This window comes from Sorex araneus, chromosome 1, assembly GCF_027595985.1.
Source record: "Sorex araneus isolate mSorAra2 chromosome 1, mSorAra2.pri, whole genome shotgun sequence".
Classification (NCBI taxonomy): Eukaryota; Metazoa; Chordata; class Mammalia; order Eulipotyphla; family Soricidae; genus Sorex; species Sorex araneus.
In genome coordinates, this window is record NC_073302.1 from 409,319,014 (window position 1) to 409,342,774 (window position 23,761).

Consider the following 23,761-nt stretch of genomic DNA (forward strand, 5'->3'; position numbering starts at 1 on the left):
TGCAATAAAACATAACATGATTAATTCAAAGTGAAAAAAAGCTCTTTTCTCATTAGTGAGGCCACATATATTATCTTTTAATGCCCCATTTTATTATCTTGATTCTACATGTATGCAGTAAAAATGGTTTATCTCAGAGCACTGGTAGTTCTCATACAAGCCTGAGGGAGAGAATGGCTTCCCTGTCTTGAATTCTTCTGAGGGGTTTCAAGAGACTTTGAAGACAGTAGGTGTTCATATAAAGCATGCAGCAATGTTTTGTTCAATCTTTTTTTTTACATCTTAGGTTGAAAAAGAATATTCAATAGCCGATTTTTGAATATCCATATCAATGCTAGTCATTAGTTACCTTATCCTTTCTGTTCTTTTCGAGTGTACCTAGAAAAGCAGAGTTCTTGAGCAAAAGCCCTAGTTAGAAAGTGGGTCATAATTTTATAGAAAGATCTGAGTTATACACTATCTAAAAATAATAAATTCCTAAGATTGAAAGCATCTGACATGTTCCAAATAGGGCCATTTGAAAGCTATAGTGGACTGATGAAAATAGATGTTATAGTCTGATACATCTAAGCATCCCTTTTGTCCTTCTTCACTTGGACTCTTCAAGAAGATGACATATTATTTTAAAAAGCTAATTAGTGAATAGTTAAAAGTTTTAATGAAGACAGGTTTAGAGAAAACGAACATAGGAGAAATTAAACAGAACTTTCACAGCACATAGTGAATATCTACCTACCTATTATAAAGAAGTAATTTTGCTTATTTTTTTTAAATGAGTACACCCATAAATGGAAGCTTAACTCAAAATATGATAGATAAAACCGATTATGGTGGTAGTTTTCTGCTAAGGTAGCTACTACTTTCTTCCATTGCCTGCTGCTTATTCCATTAAAGCTACTATTATCAGCATCATGGACTGAGTAGTTTATAAAGAGCAGAGATGTATTCTGGAGTCAGGTAAGAGAACAGGGTGTCAACAAGGTAGGTGAAAAATCTCTTCTGATTTTTAGGTTTCTTGATATCTTTTTGCAGTGTAGAAGGGAAAAGCAAGCCTTCTAATGCTACTTTTATAAGAAGATCCCAATGTGTGTGCTTTCAGGATCATCAAGAAATTCACTCATTTCCATATTATTGACCTGGGGAGAGCATTGTCTCCACGGCTTAGTCCCACTTTAGTCCCCAGTCATAAATGCACTTAAGTCACTGATTATATACCCAGGTGTCACTTGTGCTTCTCACTAAGTGGTGGTAGACCATAGGGTCCCATACGTACCCCTTCAAGTTAAGTTGACTTTTAAGAACAGTATCATAGAACTTAGAAAAGCATCAACTTAAGCTTTGTTGCTGATAATAAAGGATGTCATGAGGGCCACAGGTGAGCAGCCTAATGAAGAGTTGCAAAAGTTGACACCTGGAATGGTCCTGGGTACAGGAGCTTCTGCTCTTATGCAGTTGTGGTGTGCCATCCTCCCAGCACACAGATCCATTCACCAAGTAAGCACATTAACTCTTGTTAGTCTAGAGGTTTTGTAGAACATAATCCATAACCCTCCTTTCCTCTACCCAAAGGTTAGAGAGTGAGGCTGAAAGTTCCAATCATCTGATCACCTACAGGTTTTTAGTAAATGGGGCTATCTAGATGGTCAAAAAGTCTCCAATTTTCCAAAGAGGCTCCCTGCATAGAGTAAATGAGTGTTTTTCACCATGTCCCCACCAGCACTTATTATTTCCATTCTTTTTTATATAGACTGTTCTCACTGGTATGAGGTTATACCTCATTGTCACTTCAATTTGCATTTCTCTGATGATCAGTCAATGGCATATTTTTCTATATGTTTACTTCCAATTTGCTTGAGAATGTATCAGCTCATTTATTGCCCTCAAATTTTGATTTTAAAAAAATCTTGAGTTTGAGAGTGCTTTTTATATCATGAATATTTTGTACTCTTTGATCTGTGATGGGTAAATATTTCCTCCCAATCAGTTGTCTGTCATTCTATTTTTAGATCTCAAGAGAGCAATGTAGAACCTACTCAGTTTGATATAATCTGAGCAGTTTCTATGATACTATCATTTTGATACCACAAACTGACAGAAATCACCTAAAAATAAAATCTCAGACCAATAACCCTGATGAACATAGATGCAGAGATTCTCAATAAAGTGAAAGAAAGAAAGAGAAAAAGAAGGAATGAAAGGAAGGAGGAAAGAAATAAAAAGAAAGAGAGGAAGGAAGGAAAGAAGAAAGGAAGGAAGGAAGGAAGGAAGGAAGGAAGGAAGGAAGGAAGGAAGGAAGGAAGGAAGGAAGGAAGGAAGGAAGGAAGGAAGGAAGGAAGGAAGGAAGGAAGGAAGGGAAAGAAGGAAGGAAGGGAGAAAGAAAGGAAGAATGAATGAAAGAAAGAGAGAGAGAAAGAAAGAAAGAAAGAAAGAAAGAAAGAAAGAAAGAAAGAAAGAAAGAAAGAAAGAAAGAAAGAAAGAAAGAAAGAAAGAAAGAAAGAAAGAAAGAAAGAAAGAAAGAAAAAGAATAAGGAAGGAAGAAAGGAAGGAAGGAAGGAAGAAAGAAAGGAAGAGAGATCGGCCTAAGAAAATGGAAACATTCTTTGTTTATGGAGTGGAAAGATTAACATTGTAAAATGCCAAATTATTCAAAGTAATTTACAGATGAAACTGAATACCCATTAAAATTACCAAACCATATTTTACAGCCATAGAACAAATAGCTAAAGTGATTCTGAGAAAAAAGAAGGTGGGAAGCATTATATTTCAAGACTTTAACCTTTACTACAAAGTTATAGTTTTCAGAACCTCCAGGAAGTGGAACAAAGACAAACCATCAAATCAATGGAATCGAATTGAAAGACTAGAGGTAAACTGTCAGATGTATGGGCTGTTAATTTATTACAAAGAAGCTATTTTTCTGAAGTGGAGCAAGGAGTGGCTCTTCAGCAAATGATCCTGGGAAAACTGACTGGTCTCATGCAAAAAAAAGCAAATAAATAAATACACGAAATTAGGCCCCTACCTCACATTCCCCAAGGTCAGTTCAAAGTGGATTAAAGATCTTGATGATCAAATTTATCTCTATCAAGTACATTGAGAGAAACATGCACAGGATATATCAAGATTCTGACCGCACAGGAGTCTTCAGCAACATAACCTCATTAGCAAAATACAGAAACAAATAAAGGGGCTTCTTATAAGTCATAAAATAAACCACTATCAGGAAAATTCAAAGATTTTAGGAGTATTAGTCAGGAAATAAGGATAAAGACGGATAAAGACAAACTTGTTTCTTATTGTGCCATAGACATTCATCCTATTCAAAGACACTGCCCTCAGAATGGGATCAATTCCCCACCTCCTAACATTACTGCCTTAGGTATTGGGATTTCAGCATATGAGTTTGGATGGAACTCAAATTTTCAGCCTATAGCAGCTGCTTTCTAGACTTTAAACTCCTTGAAGTTAAGGCGAGTGTTTGAAAGGCTAGTAAATTATGAGAATTGTTTTGTTCTGATCTTTTCACTATGAAAAAAATAACATAATGGCATTAAGGCAATGGTGTTTTCAAAAGGGAGACACAAGAAAATTTTTTCATTCAATAAATGTTTTTCCAAATCTATTAAAAGGGTCAGAAAGGTAGTACAGCAGGTAAGGTACTTTCCTAACAAGGAGCAACCTGGGTTTACTCCTTGGCACCCTGTATGGTCTCTAAGCACTGCCAGAAGTGATACCTGAGCATGGTGCCAAGAGTAAGCCCTAGAATACAGCCAGCTGAGATAAAATAAACCAAAATCCAAATAATAGCAGTCCTACTTAAAAGCTGATTTTTGCACTCCTGATAGGAGGCAACTGCATCTCATTGTTTTAAAATTTATTTTTCCGATTGAGATTGCATTCATTCACAAAGCACTCTATGTTTTAGATTTTCAAAACACTGTAAGTTTTAGATTTTCAATTTCTTTTTGTTTTCTTTTTTTATTTTATAAAGTAGTTCACAATATTTGATTGCATTTAATATTCAAACACTAATCCCATCACCATTACACCTTCCCACCACCATAATTCAGGTATTTCCAGCCCTAACCCCAATCCTTGCCCCATAGCAGAATCAAAATAATAATATTTCCCTCTATGATTGGCTGCCTCCTCCTTTGGATCCCATCGAATATGGTGCAGTACTCTTGGAATATGTGTAAATGTGTCCTGTGAAATGTCACATTCATGGCCACATGGTCCAGGGAAAGGTTCACTGGTGGATGAGGTTTGGCCTGAGCATGTGGAGAGCTGCCATGGTCATGGTGGACGTTGAGTTCTGGAGATTTTCAGCTTTCAGGGCTGGGTACCTTGTGGTGGGGAGGGCTCTCACCTGCCCACACTCTGGGATGCCCTGAGTAAAAGAGCCTGGGGTGGCATCTGGTGGCTTGGTTATGGTGAGAGTTATGTTATGCTCCCTTCTGGGAGAAAACATACGATCTGGATGGTGGCTAATGACTAGATTATTGGCACAAGCCAGGGGTGGCTTATGGGTGTGACTGCTGAGTTGCCAGAGGCAGGAGAATACGGGCAGAGGATCTCCATTCCCGGTCCCATTGAACTCAGAGTTCTCAGTCACAAAGTCCCACATATCTGGGGTTTTTGGAGGTTCACTCATGGGTGAGACTCTGCAAGAGCTTGTGGAGAGCCATACCACCCTGAACGCACCCAATCTCATCTTCATGTCTCTTTGGAATGCACAGTACCAAACCACAGTCCCCAGGGTTAGCTAGAAAGGGGATTTATTCCTGAGCTTCTGAGTTCTTGAGAATTGTATGAAAGGTTTGAATACAATACTCAGAAGCTTAATAATTTGAAGTTTATTGTACATTATAAGTAGATGCAGTTCAGCTTCCTCCCCAGTTTCCAGGCCTCTCCTTTTACCCATGTATAGTGTCCTAAATCCTGTCTCTTGCCATCTGCTTTGTGCACATCCAGTGTGTCCCCCTCCTTGTGTTTGCTGTTCTATTGCCTGCCACTGGCCCTGTCTAGGCCGTTAGCCCAGAGGCCTTCTGCTCCCTCGGATTTCCCTAGTCTCACCCATAGTCACACTGAGTGTGGGTAAAATTCCTCCTGTCCAGAAGTCTGTCTGGACATAGATGAGGTGGTAAAAAGACCATCTGGGGTCTTCCTTTCATTTCCTGCTATCTCCCACTCCCAGCTGTCCCTTTCCATATTTTGACTGGACGTATTTTCAGAAGATGAGATTTAAAACAACCAATGAAATTGATAACTCACTGGGGACTCTTCCTTTCCACTCCATGGTATCACCAGTATCCTCAACCATACTTCTTGGAAACCTCTTTCTCTGTTGACCACATTCTTTCCCAAAATAATAACTTCAGTCAGAGAAGGTGATTTTGGAGACTGCAGAACTCTGTGATCAAAATGAGTAAATAAATAAAGTAACAAGGAAGGAAGATTTTGAAGAGAAAGCATTAAATAGCGCCTAGAAAAGAGTAGGGAAGAAAGTCTTTAATTCTGGAGTTGGGCTGAAGCAACAAATGAGAAAATTATAACACTTATTTTCTTGGTGATCCTCTAATGCGGCACCATTGGGAAGGACATTGGAAAGGACCATTGGGAAGAGAGGCTGCTTAAATCTCAGGGCTAGGACAAATGGAGATGTTACTGGGCCTGCTCAATCAAATCAACGATCAATGGGATGATAGTGTTAGTGTTAGATAATGATTTTCTTGGTAATAATGTATTAGTTTTTTGAACAACACTTAAATAGTATCAGTATCTTATTTTTTTTTTATTTTGAAGCATGTGATTTACAATACTATTAATTATCAAGTTTAATGAATATATCCTTCCAGCAGGAATCCCCTCCACCAGTGTCTGCTTCCCACCACATTTGTTTTTAATCCCACAGCAGGTCAGGTATACTAGTTTTATTTATATTCCAGCACACTGCTCTGAGATAGACATTCTACCCATTTTTCAGGTTGAGAAGTCAAGGCATACGACTTTTCCTTTACAGATAAATGGCAGAACTTGGATTGAGTCCAATTCTGTTTAACTGCAAGCCAAAAGATATTATACCACAGTGAGCTAAGTTGGACGAATTGGGCAAGAGATAGGGAGGAGCAAGGATTCACCAATACTAAGGGTCTCTATGTCTCCACTTTGTTTCAAGTCATGCTTCCTGGTGATTCCTGCATGCATTCGTCAGCATGTTCTAGGCTGATGCAAAGAGGCTGCCTTTTCTTCCAGCCTGGCAATCCTCCACTGAGCTGCCTTTATTTGCCTGACTCTGCCCAGACCCCAGCAGAAAGGAATAGATTCTTTCTACTATTCTTCATGTTCATTTAACTGTCAGCACCTTCTGTTCTTTCACAATACAACCTAGACTTGACTCAATACAACCTCGGACTATAAGAGCAATTTTTTTTTTCTTAAACACACATATTCTTCTCCCTTTGAAATATTCAGGCTTTCATGGTGGAATATCAGAGTTGGAAATCCCATCAGAGATTATCTTATTGCACCTTGGCTTTCAGCCCAGGATGCTAAAGTCTCTCCTGTGAGTTACCCAGCCTGATGATGTAAGGGGCTTCTGATTTTATCCACTCACTGTGAATAAGATTGCAAAAACAAAGATCCAGCTATAATGTTCAGAGTGTGGGATCAGGGATTTATTTTGTGGAACAGCCAAGCAAGACAGCTTTGGGCCCAGGCTGTGGATAGGATATCAATTTTTTAACTAGTTTTAGGAAAGAAGAATAGGCATAACAATCTGGTAAACTTCTAGACAATGGATAAAGGTATTTGCTTTTGTTTTGTTTTTGAAAGGGGTCTAGTTATGACTATTGGCTGAATTCTGGAAGTTACATTTGATCACTGAATTCCTGGTCAGTTTTTCAACAATGAAGCAGAGCAAGTTGCTAGTAGACTCAGATTCCTGTTTGCTGTAGCACATCTACTGTGTGCTACCTTTCCTTTGATTTCAGGAAGTATGATGCTCAGAGTCTATCTCTATATTTAAATATTTTCCCAGAGTTATTAACATCTGTCTTAACTTTCTTTTTCATGTAAAATTATAATTAGAGAACATATTTCAGAGGACTATTAAGAAGATTAAGCTAGATTACACATGTAAAGTGCTTAGAACACAAAAGTGCCATGTATTAACCTGATAATATCATTTATTGATGACATTTATTCATGTTAACTATTCATACATAGATCAGCTGCTAGCCTGAGATAACTAATAATTATGCAGATGAAAACAGAAAAGTAAAATATAGTTAATAAAGGACATGTGTACCACTTCTGTTTCTCGGGTGCACTTTGCTAAGAGAACCTGGCCCTCTTCTCTAAGAACTGAGATGCAACTTCAGAAATATTTTCCTGTAGGGAGGCCTGGGCAGCCCCTTTCAATTAATTAGGGCTAGAAAGCTACTTGACATCTTTGTTCTAATGTGTGAATTTCCCTCACAGTCCCCCCAAGCAATAAACATTGAACTTTTAAAAATAACTTTTCACAGTCAGTGTATTGCCTTTAGAAGTAATCCAATTTTGGGTTAACTATTCCTACTTATTGACATTTTTGGTGAGGAATCAGTATCTACATATTTAATTAACATTTTAAAATCCAATCTTTCTCACAAAAGCTATTTTATTATCATATAAGCACACACATATTTATTAGATATGTTTTTATATGAACATCTATTAAACTTTAGGTAATCTTTACTGATATTCAAGGAAAACTGACTTTTTTGTAGGTGTTAATATGCATTTGACAGCTGGCCTTTAATAAAAAGTTCAATGTTCTTTTTGTAGATATGACTTTGACATTTATTCTTGGCAAGATAAATACTGTTCTAATGCCTTATTTTTACAACATCACATGCACATACAAAACTAGCAGCAGTAGACAAATGACTAAAGCATTCCATAAAAATATTTTTGAAATGGTATGTACTCCTATGATTAAAATATGAATTTATAATTTAATCATAAGGTTCAGTTCTTTTAAAAAATCCAAAACACAAAACATCAACAAATATAGGACTGAATATTTCAGTAGGAAATTTATCAGCAAACATCTGCATTCTGGATTATCTATCTCACTTAGATAAAATTGTTAGCATTTCAGAGGAATGAAATGAAGACACTGACAGATTTAGTTGCTGTTGTTTTTTTCTCTCTCTGTTATATTGATGCTACATCTGCTCCTCAAATGTCTTCAAGGGAGAATGGTGAAATTTGTTTCTTCTCTCTTCATGTTCATCTTATTTTTGTAACCTCTTCATGTGCTGGGTAAATGGTTTACAGCATTCCTACCCCAGGCTAATTCAGTAACTCATTTGTCTATTACTGAGGTCTGTGTAGGTGTAGCAGGAAAAGAGCTACCTAAGTTTACCTTTCCAGTTAAAAACTTTCTTTTACTAATGCATAGAAAATAATTTGGGGTACTGTAATTAAGTTTTTTCCTAATAACAGGAGGTGAAATAATAATAATGAGAATTTATTAAACATCTCCAGTAAGACAGGTAACTAAATTCTTTCATATAATTATTTCATTTACTCTAAAATGAAGTTCATATAATTTTCATTTTACAGAGGATGAAAATAAGACTCAGGGTCCATTTGTTCGTTGCACCTCTGCTCAGCAATAGACTGACCACCTTTGCCAGATCTTCCCTTCCAGTGGAATCTTCCAGAGTATCTGATTGCACATGTCTTTTATGGAGGCTGCACATTCTTAAAAGGAAGAAAATACTCTTTAAAAATGTGTTTTCTCAAAGCCTAAATTCTAGTCTTAAGCAACCGTCAGTTCTCAGGAGGATTGTTATTCTTCTTATGTTCATTTTACAGCTAGCTGTCTGTGGTTTTATTGCAACTTTAATTGGCTAGAGCCTTTAATTATGACTAGGTGAATCCATTTGTGTGAAATAACAAGCATAAACTTTCTTTCATTTCTAAAGTGAGCGTTTGTGCAAATTCATATTGTTTTTGCTCCTGTATTTATCCTTCTCTCTAATCTCCCATTTCTATGTAATTTGTGTCTTTCAGACTTATATTCAGACTGTGCAGTGTGACAGGTACAAAGAAGACACAAGGTCATTTCATTATTCTTCAAATCTGTTTCAGGCACATCATTCTCTTAGTTAAAAAGAAAAGAACTATGTGATAACTTGCAATTTAATCTTCGTTTTAAATGTCTTCTCTCCTGGTAACGTTTCTTTTGCTACTTGATTCAGTGCAAATGCTAAATCAGATATCAAATTTCACATTTAGTGACATACATTTTACTTTGAAAAATAGGTGGATAAATAAAAACCCCTACCTCATTCTAAGAAGGAGCTACCAGCAGCAGTCCAACATTTTGGTCTTCCTGAATTCCCACAAAAACAAGCTAGAAGGGGTACTGGGTGGGGCAAACCATACGCAAGAGAAGGGATGTACAAACAGTCATATTGCCTGAATGCAATTGACATTTGTACAGAAAAATAAACAATGAGTTCAAGTAAAAAGACATGCTTTGTTCAAGTAAAAAGACATCCCTATCTATTAAGTTGCTCTGACAGAGAGGACTGGAGCTATAGCACAGAGGGTAGGGTGTTTGCCTTGCATGCGGCTGACCCAGGTTTGATTCCTCCACTCCTATCGGAGAGCCCGACAAGCTACCAAGAGTACCCTGCCTGCAGGGCAGAGCCTGGCAAGTTGCCCGTGGCGTATACGATATGCCAAAAAGAGTAACAAGAAGTCTCACGATGGAGACATCACTGGTGCCCGCTGAGCAAATCGATGAACAACGGGATGGCAGTGCTGTCTAATGTCAACGAATTTTTTTAGTTTCACTCTACTTTTGGTTTTAGAGTCTCTCCCAGTGGTGCTCTGGGTTACTTCCTGCCTCGATGCTCAGGAATTACTCTTGGAGGAACTCAGAGAATCAAACCCAGGCTTAGCTATAATGCAAGGCAACTCTACCATATTTGCTGTGCTCGCTTTTGCCTAGTTCTATTTCACTTCTGAACTTTCTTTCTTTTTTTTGCTTTTTGGGTCACACCCAGCGATGCTCAGGGGTTACTGCTGGCTTGGCACTCAGGAATTACTCCTGGCAGTGCTTGGGGGACCATATGGGATGCCGGGGATCGAACCCGGGTAGGCCGTGTGCAAGGCAAACGCCCTACCCGCTGTGCTATCACTCCGGCCCCATCTTTCTTTCTTTCTTTCTTTCTTTCTTTCTTTCTTTCTTTCTTTCTTTCTTTCTTTCTTTCTTTCTTTCTTTCTTTCTTTCTTTCTTTCTTTCTTTCTTTCTTTCTTTCTTTCTCTCTCTCTTTCTTTCTTCCTTTCTCTTTCTTTCTTTCTTCCTTCCTTTCACTCTCTCTCTTTCTTTCTTTCTCTCTCTTTCTTTCTTTCTCTCTCTTTCTTTCTTCCTTCCTTCCTTTCCTTCCTTCTTTCTTCCTTCCTTCCTTTCCTTCCTTCTTTCTTTCTTTCTTTCTTTCTTCCTTCCTTCCTTTCTTTCTTTCTTTCTTTCTTTCTTTCTTTCTTTCTTTCTTTCTTTCTTTCTTTCTTTCTTTCTTTCTTTCTTTCTTTCTTTCTTCTTTCTTTCTTTCTTTCTATATATTTGGTTTTTGGATGACACCCAGGTGTGCTCAGGGCTTATTTCTGGTTCTGAACTCAGGGATCACTCCTGGCAGGGTTATGGGGACCATATAGGTGCTGAGAATTGAACTTCAGTGGGCAATATGCAAGGCAAGCACCCTCCCCTCTGTACTAAATATCTCCAGCCCCTACTTTTTAACTTTCATGCCCCCCCCACCTAATTGATTTCATTTAGTGGTTGTGACTTTGACTTTTCTGCTCCAATCTTATTTCTTCTCCTTTAGTTTGAATGTTGTACTTTCATTGTCGCAGGGACTTCAGTGTCTTTCTGGAAGAAGTATACTGTACCAGGGTAAGTATTATTCATAGATATTAAGGTGGGTTGGTATGTGAAATAGTCTTACACACGATACTTAACCATTTTCTAAAACTTTCGCTGGTAACGATTTGGGAGAATGTTCTGGTGAAGAAGTCCTTGAAAGTACAAAGTTTGGGGCTTTGAGCATGTATCACGAAATTGCAAATCACGAAATCCCCATCAGTCGTTGATTTCTCGAGCGGGCTCAGTAACCTCTCCATTCATCCTTTCCCTGAGATCTTAGAAGTCTCTCTGGACTTGGCCCTCCCAATGATGTCACACTGGAGACTCTTTCAGGGTCAGGGGAATGAGATCCAGCTTGTTACTGGATTTAGCATATGAATACACCATGGGAAGCTTGCAAGGCTGTCCCATGTGGGCAGGAAACTCTCAGTAGCTTGCCAGTTTCTCCCAGAGGGAGAAGTAGGCTACAAGATATCACTTCTGGGTGCTTGCTTTTAAGTCTCTGGATATTGGCCACTGATGGGATTATACACACCTGCATTCCTCTGCCAGTACCTTCATTCATGAGGCCTGTCCGAACGTGTGGAGAAGGGCCTTGAGTATGGCTGTAGCTAGGTTCCGGTGGTCTTCGGCCGCCGAGAGCTCTGCTCGGAATGGGGAGGGAAGCTGGAGCCCATCCCCTCCAAAGGGCCCCGGAAAAGACAGCTAGGAGTGCGGGCAAGAGACTCTCTTGAGCATGTATGGGAAAAACAAAAGCCAGGGGATTGACCAATTCTTAAATTTCACTGATTGCTTATAATAAACTAGTGGGAAAAATACCCGAAAAGTTAACAAGCAAAATATAAGCATAGATTCCAGAACCATTTTTACTAGAATATAGAAAAATTATACTGTATCCACTTGCAAAGGGAACACATTAAAAACTGGCTATAAATACAGTAATTCTCTTAGGAAAAGTTATTATATCCCTTGAACTTGTAAGAATTTCCCTTGGGGTTGCTTTTTGTAGCCAGTTGTAGATCACAAATCAGTAGTGAAGGTTAAGTGGCAGTCTAAACCAGATAAGGACATGCTAGGTTTGGTATGGGCAGTGTATATTGTACTACAAAGGAGCTGTAAGAGTTAGTGTGCATATATCTGAAGAAGCATGGCCAGATGCTGAGGGTGGTCAATTAACAAGATCATAATATGAGAAGATACAGAACTTTCATTGACCTGAGAAACTCTCTTGGGAGGCAAGATACAATACACAAAGAATAAACTGTAAGTTTGGTTTTGGGGCATGGTTTGAAAAAATTGGAGAAAGTCATTGGCCATGTTAAATGATATTTAAATTCCCAAATTCTGGTTGCAGAGGGCAGTATATGGGGTTTTAAATATTCCTTTTTGTGGGTGTGCTTAGTGGGTACTAAAGACCTAAAGACAGAAGACCTGCTGGAGGATTCCCAAAGGAATTCACCAAAGTGGGCACAAATGTGCCAGTATCAAAGAATCCACTTTTATTCAGAAATGTAATCAGATGTCTCCTCTGGAAAACAGGAGATAGAGAGTTTGGTTTATTAATAATAATGGGGACAGTGTGGTCCTGCAGTAAGAGGCCAGGTGGTGGTACTTAACCTCCAGATGTCATGAAGGATCCAGCCAAGTGGGCTTGACCTGCAGAAAATGGAAAAATTGTTAATAGACATGCAATTCTCAGGAGCAAAATAGATGGATAGTCAACAAGGTTACTGCTAAATAGACAGAATGGCAGGGAAGTAAATGGGCAGAAAGTTAGAACGGATGGGCCGGAGACAGAGCAATTAGCATTTGTGAAAAATCATGATCTTTGTCATCTCCAGACCTGAACCACTGCTTTGACCTAGAATTCATTGACTGAACTTGTAGCTGAGTTGTCAAAACGACCAGACATCACCCTGGAAAGTATGTGCTCTCTTTTCTTTTAGTCCTTCCCTAGAAGATGTGTGGTCCAGTGGGTTCTGTGTCTAAAATATTAACTTTATTGAAGGCAATATTTTAAAAAGAAAGCCTTACCAATGTTTACAAAGGTAAATAGCTTACAAAGGTCACTCATTTTTTTTCATTTTGGCATCATATTATTCATTTTGTTACACAAATGTCATGACTCATTGATAGAAAGGAATATCATAGGACTTTTCAGGGTTTTAGAAAAGCAGTCGTTTTTTATATACTTTTTTATAATCTAGCTATCATGATTTATAATTATTTTTGTATACTGTTGAATTCAGTTTACTGATATTTATTTTTTGCATCTATGTTTATTAGAGATATTGTTCTAAAGTCTTTAACTTTTTATCCGTGCCTCATGTTGGGATCAGAATAATACTGGTTTCAAGAAATGTGTTTGGAAGTTTTCCTTCCTTCTAAATTTCATGCATTCTTTTTTGAAAGTTTTAGTAGAATGCACTATTGAAACCATCTAATCTTGGCTTTTGGAAGAAAGTTTTGGTTTTTGGAAGAAAGTTTTGATTACTCTTTCACCTTCACTACTCATGATGGGTCTATTCAAGTTTTCTATTGAATAGACCCTTCTTGACTTTACAGAGTGATTTGTACCAGAGCTTTTCCCAAACTGCCCCACCTGGGGTTTTCTTACTAGGGTACAGTGGAAGGGAAGGACCATGAATTTTTGGTAGTATTTTATGTAATCTTAATATCACCTTTGTTGGGCTGAAGCAATAGCACTGCGGGTAGGGCGTTTGCCTTGCATGTGACCAACCCAGGTTCGATTCCCGTGCACCTCTCAGAGAGCCCGGCAAGCCACCGAGAGTATCCCACCCGAATGGCAGAGCCTGGGAAGCTACCTATGGTGTATTCGATAAGCCAAAAACAGTAACAAGTCTCACAATGGAGACGTTACTGGTGCCTGCTCAAGCAAATCAATGAGCAACGGAATGACAGTGACAATGATCACTTTTGTTCTCTTTTGAAGCTGATTTTCTGAGGCAGAGATAAATCCTTTCTCTGGGTTGTACTTACGTTTCTGCATCTAGGTGGTGCCTTCATGCTTTAGGGCTACTTCAGGTCTGATATGACAACTTGTTTGAATTTTATCCTGATATTATTTCTTCCTAAAATCTTATTACTAGGTACTCCTTCCTGTCTGTCTGCATCATATCTCCCCTAGATATTTCATATTTCAAGGAGTGAAGTTTTCATGCTAACTTGTTTAGGACCCAGGCAGTGATTTATTGGGTTGAAAAGTTGTCAAAGTCTGAAAATGAGATCTGATAATAATAGACAACCAATTAAAATTTAATAAGTAGATAAGCCTTTGGAGAAGTGAAACCAGAGGATCTTTCTTGGCCCACGGAAGACAGAATGTTTATGAAAATGGGGGGCCTGAATACAGCGCGTAGGCTTGGCTTGCACATGGCCAATCTGGGTTTGATCCCAGCACCCAGGATCACCACTAGTAGTAATTCCAGAGCGCAGATACAGGAGTAAACCCTGAGCATTGCCAGGTATGGCTCCAAAACAAAACAAAATAAAAAGGATAGAAGAGAAGAGGAGGGGGAGGGAAAAGAAAGGTGGGGAGGAGAGGGGGAGATACAGTAGTCATTGCATGTGTTTTATATGATGTTTTGTGTTTCTGTATTATCGGTGCCAACTTTTCTTTTGTTTATGATTTAATTTGTACTTTATCTTTTCTTCACGGACCTGGATAAAGATCTATTCTGCTCATCTCTTTAAAGAGCCATCTTGGAGCTGGAGCGATAACACAGCGGGTGGGGCATTTGCCTTGCATGCAGCTGACCCGGGTTCGATTCCCAGCGTCCCGTATGGTCCCCTGAGCACTGCCCAGGGTGATTGCTGAGTGAAGAGCCAGGAGTGACCCCTGTGTATAGCCAGGTGTGACCCAGACAGAAAAACTAAATAAATAAATAAAAGAGCCCAGCATTTTGTTTTGTGACCTTATACATTAGCCTTTTTATCACTATTTTATTATTTGCCTCATTTTAAATTTTTTTCTGCTTACTGATTTTTTCTTTTTTAGCTGCTTTTTGTGCAAACTTAATTTTTATTTATTCTTTTCTATTCTGAGTTAGGAATATATTGTTATACATTTTCCTTTTAATATTGTTTTTCTCATACTGATAGGTTATGATAGTTACATCTTTATTCTCATTGATCTGCTGAACTTTTAAAAAAATTTCACCTATGATTTCCTCTCTGACCTTGTAGTTAGTTAGTGGAATATTGCTTTTTTTCTGTAAAATTGTGTTTTTCTCATATTTCTTCTTTTGTTTAATTTCTACTTTCATGTGATTATTGTCTAAAAGATGGCTAACATGATTTTAATCATTTTTAATCGATATTTATTTTATGTGTCAGAGTAATGTCTATTCTTGAGAACGCTTTGTGAGCATTTGTAAAGAATTTGTATTCTTATGTTTGGATGTTTTATAATTCCATCATGCTTAATGTATCATGTAAAGTATTTTAATCCTTGGTGATTTTCTATCTGATGATCTTTCTGTTTTTGTAGGTGGGGGGAGAGGGGGTTCCCAGTAAGAGAAGTCTAGTATTGCCTAATTCCTTTAACTTTTATTCATCTGTGAAGGCCTTAATTTTGCCCTCATATGTGAACAAGAAAAAACGAGCAATCTTTGATTCCACTGTTCTTCCTGCATTAATATATGCCTCAGAGACCAGGGCCCTACGCAAACAGGATGAGAACTCTATTGGGTATCCCAAAGAGGAATTGAAAGAGCTATGCTGGGAGTATCACATCTCACTCAAGTGAGAGAAGGAATCCGGAGTTCTGAGCTCCATCGACGGTCAAGATTATCAGGGATGCTGTCTCGTTTGGCAAGGCATCAAAAATCAGATGGGCCGGCCATGTAATGCAATTCAGAGACGACCGCTGGACTAGAGCTGTTACCGACTGGATTCCACGGGACATCAGAAGACCTCCTGGCCGCCCACCAACTAGATGGTCAGATTTCTTCGTCAAATTCCTGGCTGAACGATTTGAGGCTCTTCCTATTCCTGGAGCAAGCAGATATCATTGGGCTGCACTAGCACGCGACAGGGACAAATGGAGATTTTACTGGTGTCCGCTCGAGCAAATCGAAGGTCAACGGGATGACAAGTGATACAAGTGATACAAGTGATGTGAACTAGAGTCTTACAGTATATATTATTCTTGATTTTCCATTTTTATCTTTGAGAACCTTGGATATGCCATTCCATTCTTTCCTGGTTTGTGGAGTTTCTGTGCGAAGTCCGATGCAAACCTAATGGGAGTAACTTTATATATGTCCTGATTGTGTTTCCTAACTGTCTTCAGAGTTCTTTCTTCATCTTGAAGCGTTGATTATTTCCCTCAGTTAGCCTTGGTGTTGGTCTTACTTTTATAGCTAACTGTTTTCTTGGTTTCATGGGCTTCGTTTATGCAGCTCCACCCCCAGAATGGGAAAGCTTCTTGCTATTAATTCTTTAAATAAACTCACTTGTAGTCCTTTGGATTTTTCTTAACAGGATTTCTCTTATCTGTGTACTGCTTTGCTATAGACAACCAAGTGATTCTTAGAGTTTTCTCTCTTTTAATTTTTTTAAAGATTTCTCTGTTTTTTTTTACCTGAATCATGTTGTACATAAATATCTTTAATACTACTGATTTTTGTCCCCCATTTTATCTATCCAGTTTATATAGCTTTCTCTAGCAGTTTTAATCACGTTTATTGTACTCTTCACAATCTGAATCTGTTTATTTTCTTATTTTAGAACTTCATTGTCTGCCTTCTGTTAATTGATTTTATTTTTAAGCTCATTAATTAGTTCTGGGTTTTTGTTATATACCTTTGATTAGCTTTTCTGTGTTATTGTTTATCACTTTGACCTGCCTTTCTGAGATTTTTCCTTCCTCTTGGATTTTCCTTTTAGAGCATTTAAAAACTCTCTCATAAGGAAATATAATCTTCCATTTCTTGATGGGTGGATTCTGGAAAATGGATTCTTCTTCCTATATCACATTGCCTTGTAACCACACGTTGATATGTATTATATTAATTTTCTTTTGTTCGTCCATTTGGTGATTTAAATTTTTTAGTTGTTGATTATATTTTAACATATCTGGATCAGTGACTTAGAGGGAGGATTGAATAACTTTTACTTTTCCAGCAGATAGTACTGTAATTCATTAGACTTGATTTAATTTGGTTTTATTTTGTGGGCTTTTGCCAGCCTCTTTGGAAATGAGATTTTGTACCTGTTGTGTCAGCAGGGGAAAGAGAAGAGTTTAAAGGAATTTAGCTACTGTTGAAGACACACTGCTGGTAGTGGCAGGGGCCTATACTTATTCTGAAACATTCAATATTTCCCTTCTCTGGAATCCAGATATAAAACTGGGCAGTATGTCTCATGTCTGTGCACTTTATGGGGTCAGTACCCACCCTTCAAGGTGAGAGAGAGCAAGTATTATTTAGAGCGGGTTGTTTAAGCTTTGGACCAATGAAAACAGGATAAATATATTGTGAACCATGAGGCAGAAATAAAAGTTATTATAATAGTACATTGTGTATTAATTTTTAAATCCAGCTGTTACAGAATGGCTTTATCCAGGCGTATCATGTATTAGGCCTCAATGTTTTCATCAGTTTACTGTGGACCTCAGCTAGCTTGAAGACTGTTGGGTTGAAAGCCAACAGTTCAGAGCAGGACCTCTTAATCTTTATCCTGCTTGTAACCTCTTTATGCTTGAGAAATGCAACATAGGCAAATGCCCCCAGAAACACCTCAAACTCATTACGTAGTTGACTTTGTGTTCAATTTTGGTCTTTTACAATTGCCAAATTATTCACAGCATTCAGCTACAATATGGGATATGGGTTTATTATCCTGCAGTTAAAGAAGTTACACTCGGTATATCCTATTGAGCTTGTCATCACCCTAAGTTAACCTACTTGACTAATTTTCAGACTTTAACACTAAACTTTAAACTGAAAGATTATATAAGCCAAGGAAGCCACAGGTGAGAATCATATAAAGGCAAAGGGGAGAGGCATGGCTTAATACTGCAGGGTTAACTTGTAGGATAGAGGAGAGGTCACATGAAGGAAACAATAAGGAATTTATGTTTGAATGGGGTCATGGTTATGAGATCCTTTTAGAGCCTAGATACTTCTTGTTAACTAACAAGAAACTCCTTTCATTGCCATCTTGGCCCTGATACTCAACTTTAGTAGTGTACAGTACAATTAGAGAGGAACAAAAATAAATGCATGTGAGGCTAAATTTGCAAGCAGTATAGCTTCTCCCTGAGGTGCATAATGTAGTTCTGAAACTTCTTTTGTCTCAGAACTTGTCAATTTTCTAAAACCCCAAATATTTACTTCACTATATACTGATTGTGTGGAAACATTTCCTGTTATATTCATGTCTTAGATTGTTGATTGATTTTCTAGAGAAAAACTTCCAAAGTTGGATATTGACAAAGTACATGAAAGCACTGGAAATAAAATTATCCCATTAATTTTCTGAGGAATTACTCCTTCTTTAATGAACTACTGTCCCAGGGTGCCATACACTTTCACAGTGGTACCCACCCCACCAATAGCTATTTTAGCATAAAACAGCAGAAGATGGGTCTATTGGGAGAGTAGCTTGACTATTTCAAATCTGTTTTGAGCAAAATATATATGCACAAGGCATTTGGTGAGAGAGAGGTGTCATTTTTCTCCCACCAGAATGGATCAATTTAAAGTTAAAGACATACCAATCAGTGTAACAAAACATACCTGTTAGCTGTATACTACAGAAGATCATCCTTATCTTAAATTGTTAATGTGTTAAAATTTGCCCTAAATGTAAGTAATCATGAATAATCTTTTTGAAAATATGTAGTGCATGAATAAAATACTGTGCTGCTTGAGGGTGATATTCAAAATACAAAGGGTGGTATTCATAATACCTCTTTTACATAGAAAAATGCATGCCTGCTAACTTGGGCTTTAGCTGTTGTTAAAAGAAAATCTGCAGATAGAGCAAAAGGGCAAAAGGGTGACATCTGGTATAACAGACTTTCTAAGATGGTTTTGGCATAAATCCTGCATTAAATAGCAAAAGTAGAAAAAACTATTGAAATAAAAAGAAAAAAATAGAGGACAATACAACATTGTGTTCTAATTTTTAGAAAACCTGTTTAAAACCCTTTCAACATTGTTGTTGTTGTCATGACCTGAAATAGTCCCTCACCTCTATATATTGGGTCTGAAACACAGGTCTACAAAAAAATGACTACATGACATTTTTTTTCAAGTGGATGAAGCTGAATCTTTTCATAAATTCCCAGTCACTACACACTTGACTTCACCTTTTCACCTGAGTAAGACTCATAAATGTCCATATTATTGCAGTATCTACTCCACTTGACTTGTTTGGATACTTGCTAAATGTAACACATCAAGTGCTGCTTGAAGTAATAAAGAATATATTTCAGCGAAACAACAGTGGCATGGAAATTATGATCCCTGTAGCTTGAAAAGAAAATAATATACCGTTGGGTACAAAAAGAGACGAATTAGGATAAAGTTTCTAAATCGTGTAATTACTCAAGACATTGAGAGATAAGAATCATTGTAGAGAATTACCTTTGCAGGGAGCAGGTGTAAGACTAGCAATTTCATAGACTCACATTTTAAAAACTATATTATTTTGCCCAGATGATCTCAGCTTGAATCTGACTGAATAAGTGAGAGGCAAAGAGAAAAGAGCTATCAATTCTGAATGATCAATAGTCTATTGTTTTATATCTCCAAAGTAGTGTTTCTAGTAAATTTTGAGTGACTGACTCCTTTGGTTAGAAGTGATTCAAGCAGTCTCAAACAGCATGTGCCTGTTGATTTGATATGCCAGCACATCTGTGATGTACCAAACCATGATAACAATTTTCTTAAAAATTTGTCGTTGGCCTTTGACCTCATTTAGTTACACTGGAGCTTGAACTTTTTAATGATCTGAAGCCTTCACCCTAGTTTTTCATATAGAGATGAAAGTATTTTCCACACTATGACCTTAATCTGCACATGACTATATCTCAGTGGGAATTTGGCATGTGAATCGGGGACACAATATGGCCTTTGAGGGCTGTTTATAAATAGAGCCTGTGTTGACTACATGATTCATAAAGCCATGATTCCAGAGACTGCGTAATATTTGTTGGTTGAGCTAGAGAGAAAGAAAACCAAATGACAAATTGCAGAGTATTTTTATATATCCTCTATATTAAAACCATTCGAAAATAGATTTTCTTGGTAAAGAATTACACAAACGTTTTTTCTAATATCACAGTAATTTTGAAACTGCAAAGTTAGGCCCCCTTACTTGGTTGATCAAGAAATATTAATGTATATACATACATATTGAGCTATGATGACTAATTTAATTCTTTTGCAAGTCAGATTTATCTGAAGAGGTAAAGGACCTTGTAATTTTTTTCTTCTCTATCTGTAAGAGTGGTCATTCATTTTACAACTTATCTAGTGTCTCGGGGATACTGCTACTTTATCAGATAGGATTTAAATATATAGGGAGAGATATTAGAAAGGATATTTAAAGATACACTGAATTCCAGTTAAAAATGATAAAGAAAGAAATTGTGGTTGGGAATGAAAGTATATGAATGTTTAGAAATAAAGAAAAGATAAAGAAGAGTGAAAATCATAAATTTTAAAATTATACAGTGTTTTAATACACATTTTTCTACGTAACATTTCTGTGATTTACATGCCCAAGTATTCCTCACAACCTTGGAATAACATAGGTTGTTTATAGTGAGTTACTATTCAAAAATCATTGCATCTCTTTTTCTTTGCCCTTCCTTTCTCAACCTCTTCTGTCTTTCTCTCTCATATTTCCTAATTAAAACTATTTATTTCTCTTTACAAAATTAGTTCATCTTTTTTTTTTCTAGTTTGCTTTCCTGTCTGTAATATGGGGAAAATGTGAAATTGTGTTTCTGGAACTGTTTGATTCTCTACATATAGAGTAACCTTAATAGTAGTTTTTATTTATCCACAGGACTATGGATATAAATATTAAGAGATTTTCTAAATGAATAGCCATTGTTAGATGGTGATCCTTAATAGAAATATAGGAAACAAATGAAGTAAGCCTTATAATTTCCCAAATTACTTTCTGAGAACAAATCTCACAGGTTATAGCATGGGGAGAAATACTGAAGAAAGCCTGGATATCTTGATGGATAATGGTCATAATTTACATTAATTGCTAGATAACTTGTATAGAAGAAAGCTGCAGAGATTTTTCAGAGGGGTTCCATTTAGTCTCTGAGTACTAATTTGTGTAAACCTGAGCTAAACATTAGACTGGGAGAAAAAAATACCTGAAAGTTAATAGACCTAATAAGACTAGGGTTACAGCACATTTCTTCTGCTAAAAGTGATTGAACTTCATTAACACAGAAGCCATTCACTAAGCAGAGACCTCTGTATATCATATTTTAGTAGTGGAGATAGATTATCCCAAAGAAAAAACTGCTTATAATTATGTGTGTTAGGGTAAAAAAACAAGAAACACCACCCTTAATAGACAAAAGATCAAACTAAAATGAAATAATGTCACTACATTTAAGATATGGTAGTCTCAAAAGAATACCACAAAATATCAATACCATATCTTTAAATGTATAACATATGACATCCAACTCAAAAATATCTAGCAAGTAAGGGGACAGGAAAACATTATCACTACAAAGATAAAAATGGATAGAAGCTGGCTCAGAAGTGATAAAAAAAAACCTCAAATAATTGTTATGGGTATTAAACGTGTGTTTAAAAAATATAAGGAAAAAATCAAGAGATATATGGAAAATATGAAAAACACTCAAGTAGAAAAATGCAGTAAAAAATACAGTATTTGAACAAAAATTCAGGTAGGAAATAGAGTATTCAGTTCTACAATCAGAAGGAAATGAATACTTTTTTAAACAGCTTTTTATTTGTACCATGATGTACAAAGTTATCTATCAATAACTTTGAGTTTTAGGAATATCTTTCAACACCAATTCAACAACCAGTCTCAACTCCTTACGCCAGTGTTCTCATTTATACTCCTCCCCACTGCCCCCCACAACTGCAACTTTGACACACACACACACACACACACACACACACACACAACAATTTCCAATGGCCTGCCAGCAAGAAATTATTTCTGTACTAAAATTTCCATAATGAAGTAAGATCCTGGATCACTATTTTAGTCCAGGAGAAGCTATGTCAAATGTAATACCTATCAATATTTAATGTATTTGCTTTGTTTGAAACCAATTGTTACTGGCAGACTAAAATACTAATATATTGATTCTCTTTTAAAAGAACAGAACCAAAGAGATAGTACAAATGGTAGTGTATGTATCTCGCAGATTTCTGACCTGGGCACTGTTTGTGTCCCTCTGAGTCCTCCAAGGAGTGATGCCTGAGTACAGAGCCTGGAGAAAGGCTTGATTTTCACAAATTGTGGCTTAACGGCCACATAATTTAAATAAATAAATAAATAAATAAATAAATAAATAAACAGAAAAGACTGATAGTATCTGTTATAGAACCTTATTCTGAAACCAGAACAGTTTCCCAACTTTCTTTTAGCAATGGTCCTCTTCTGAACTTTTTTTTTTTCCTATAACTTCCTTGCTCTATGAACTGGGCCCCTAATCTCATGCTATGGCTCACCATTTATGCATTGTTTACCTGTAGCTCTCTTTAATATTCTGGGTGCTTTCAGGGGCAACTATATGGACCCTGGTTGGAAAATGCCGAATTAGAATATTCAGTAAAATGTTATATTTCCAGAGTTCACACTAGCTTTGGATTCAGAATAAATAATATTTTTAAAATTATGAGGATCCTAAAGTACTATTTGCTAATGAATTATATTAATATAGACCATACAATTTAGTTATGATTAATATAGTATTTGAATTGCTGAAGTATTTATTTCAATATTTTAAAATATTTTAAATAATTAATAATTACAAAGTTATGGTTAACATTACAGTTAAAAGAAAAATAATATATTTTAATTATTAAAGTATTTAACTTCAATTTTAATATTTAAAAATATTTCAAATAATCTTATTCTAAGAAATGTGTTTTAGAAGAAATTAAATTTACTAATCCTAGATAATCAAAATATCAAAATTATTTCCATTAAAATAATCTTTTAATGTCTAATTTGCAAAAGTAAATCAAAACCAGATTCTCACTTATGTTTCTTCATTCATCTGGTTGTGGTATCACATGGACTGTAGTTTCTACAGAACTTCATTGAAATTTTGAAAGAGAATAAAAACAAGAGAACTACCTTAATATTATTTTTAAATAATCTTGACTTTGAGGAAGTCTGAAAGAACTTTAGAATCAAGACTACAGTTTGAGAACCACTGGTACAGATCAAGAGAAGAAAAGTAAAGCCAAGAAATAGATCCATTAATATAAATTCAGTTGATTTTGAACAGAAGTACAAAAGCAACTCAATGGAAAATGGATAATCTTCTCAACAAATGGTGTGGAACAATTGGACAGACCTATATAGAAAAAATGGATCTCAATTCTTTCCTTCCAACATACACACACAAATTAGCTTTAGATGGATCATAGATTAAACACAGGAGTTAATACTCTAAATCTTCTATAGTGAAACGAACAAATTTCTCTGTGACCTTGGGTTACACTAAGATTTTTTTTTTTTTTGCTTTTTGGGTCACACCTGGTGATGCACAGGGGTTACTTCTGGCTCTTCACTCAGGAATTACTACTGGCGGTTCTCAGGGGACCATATGGGATGCTGGGATTA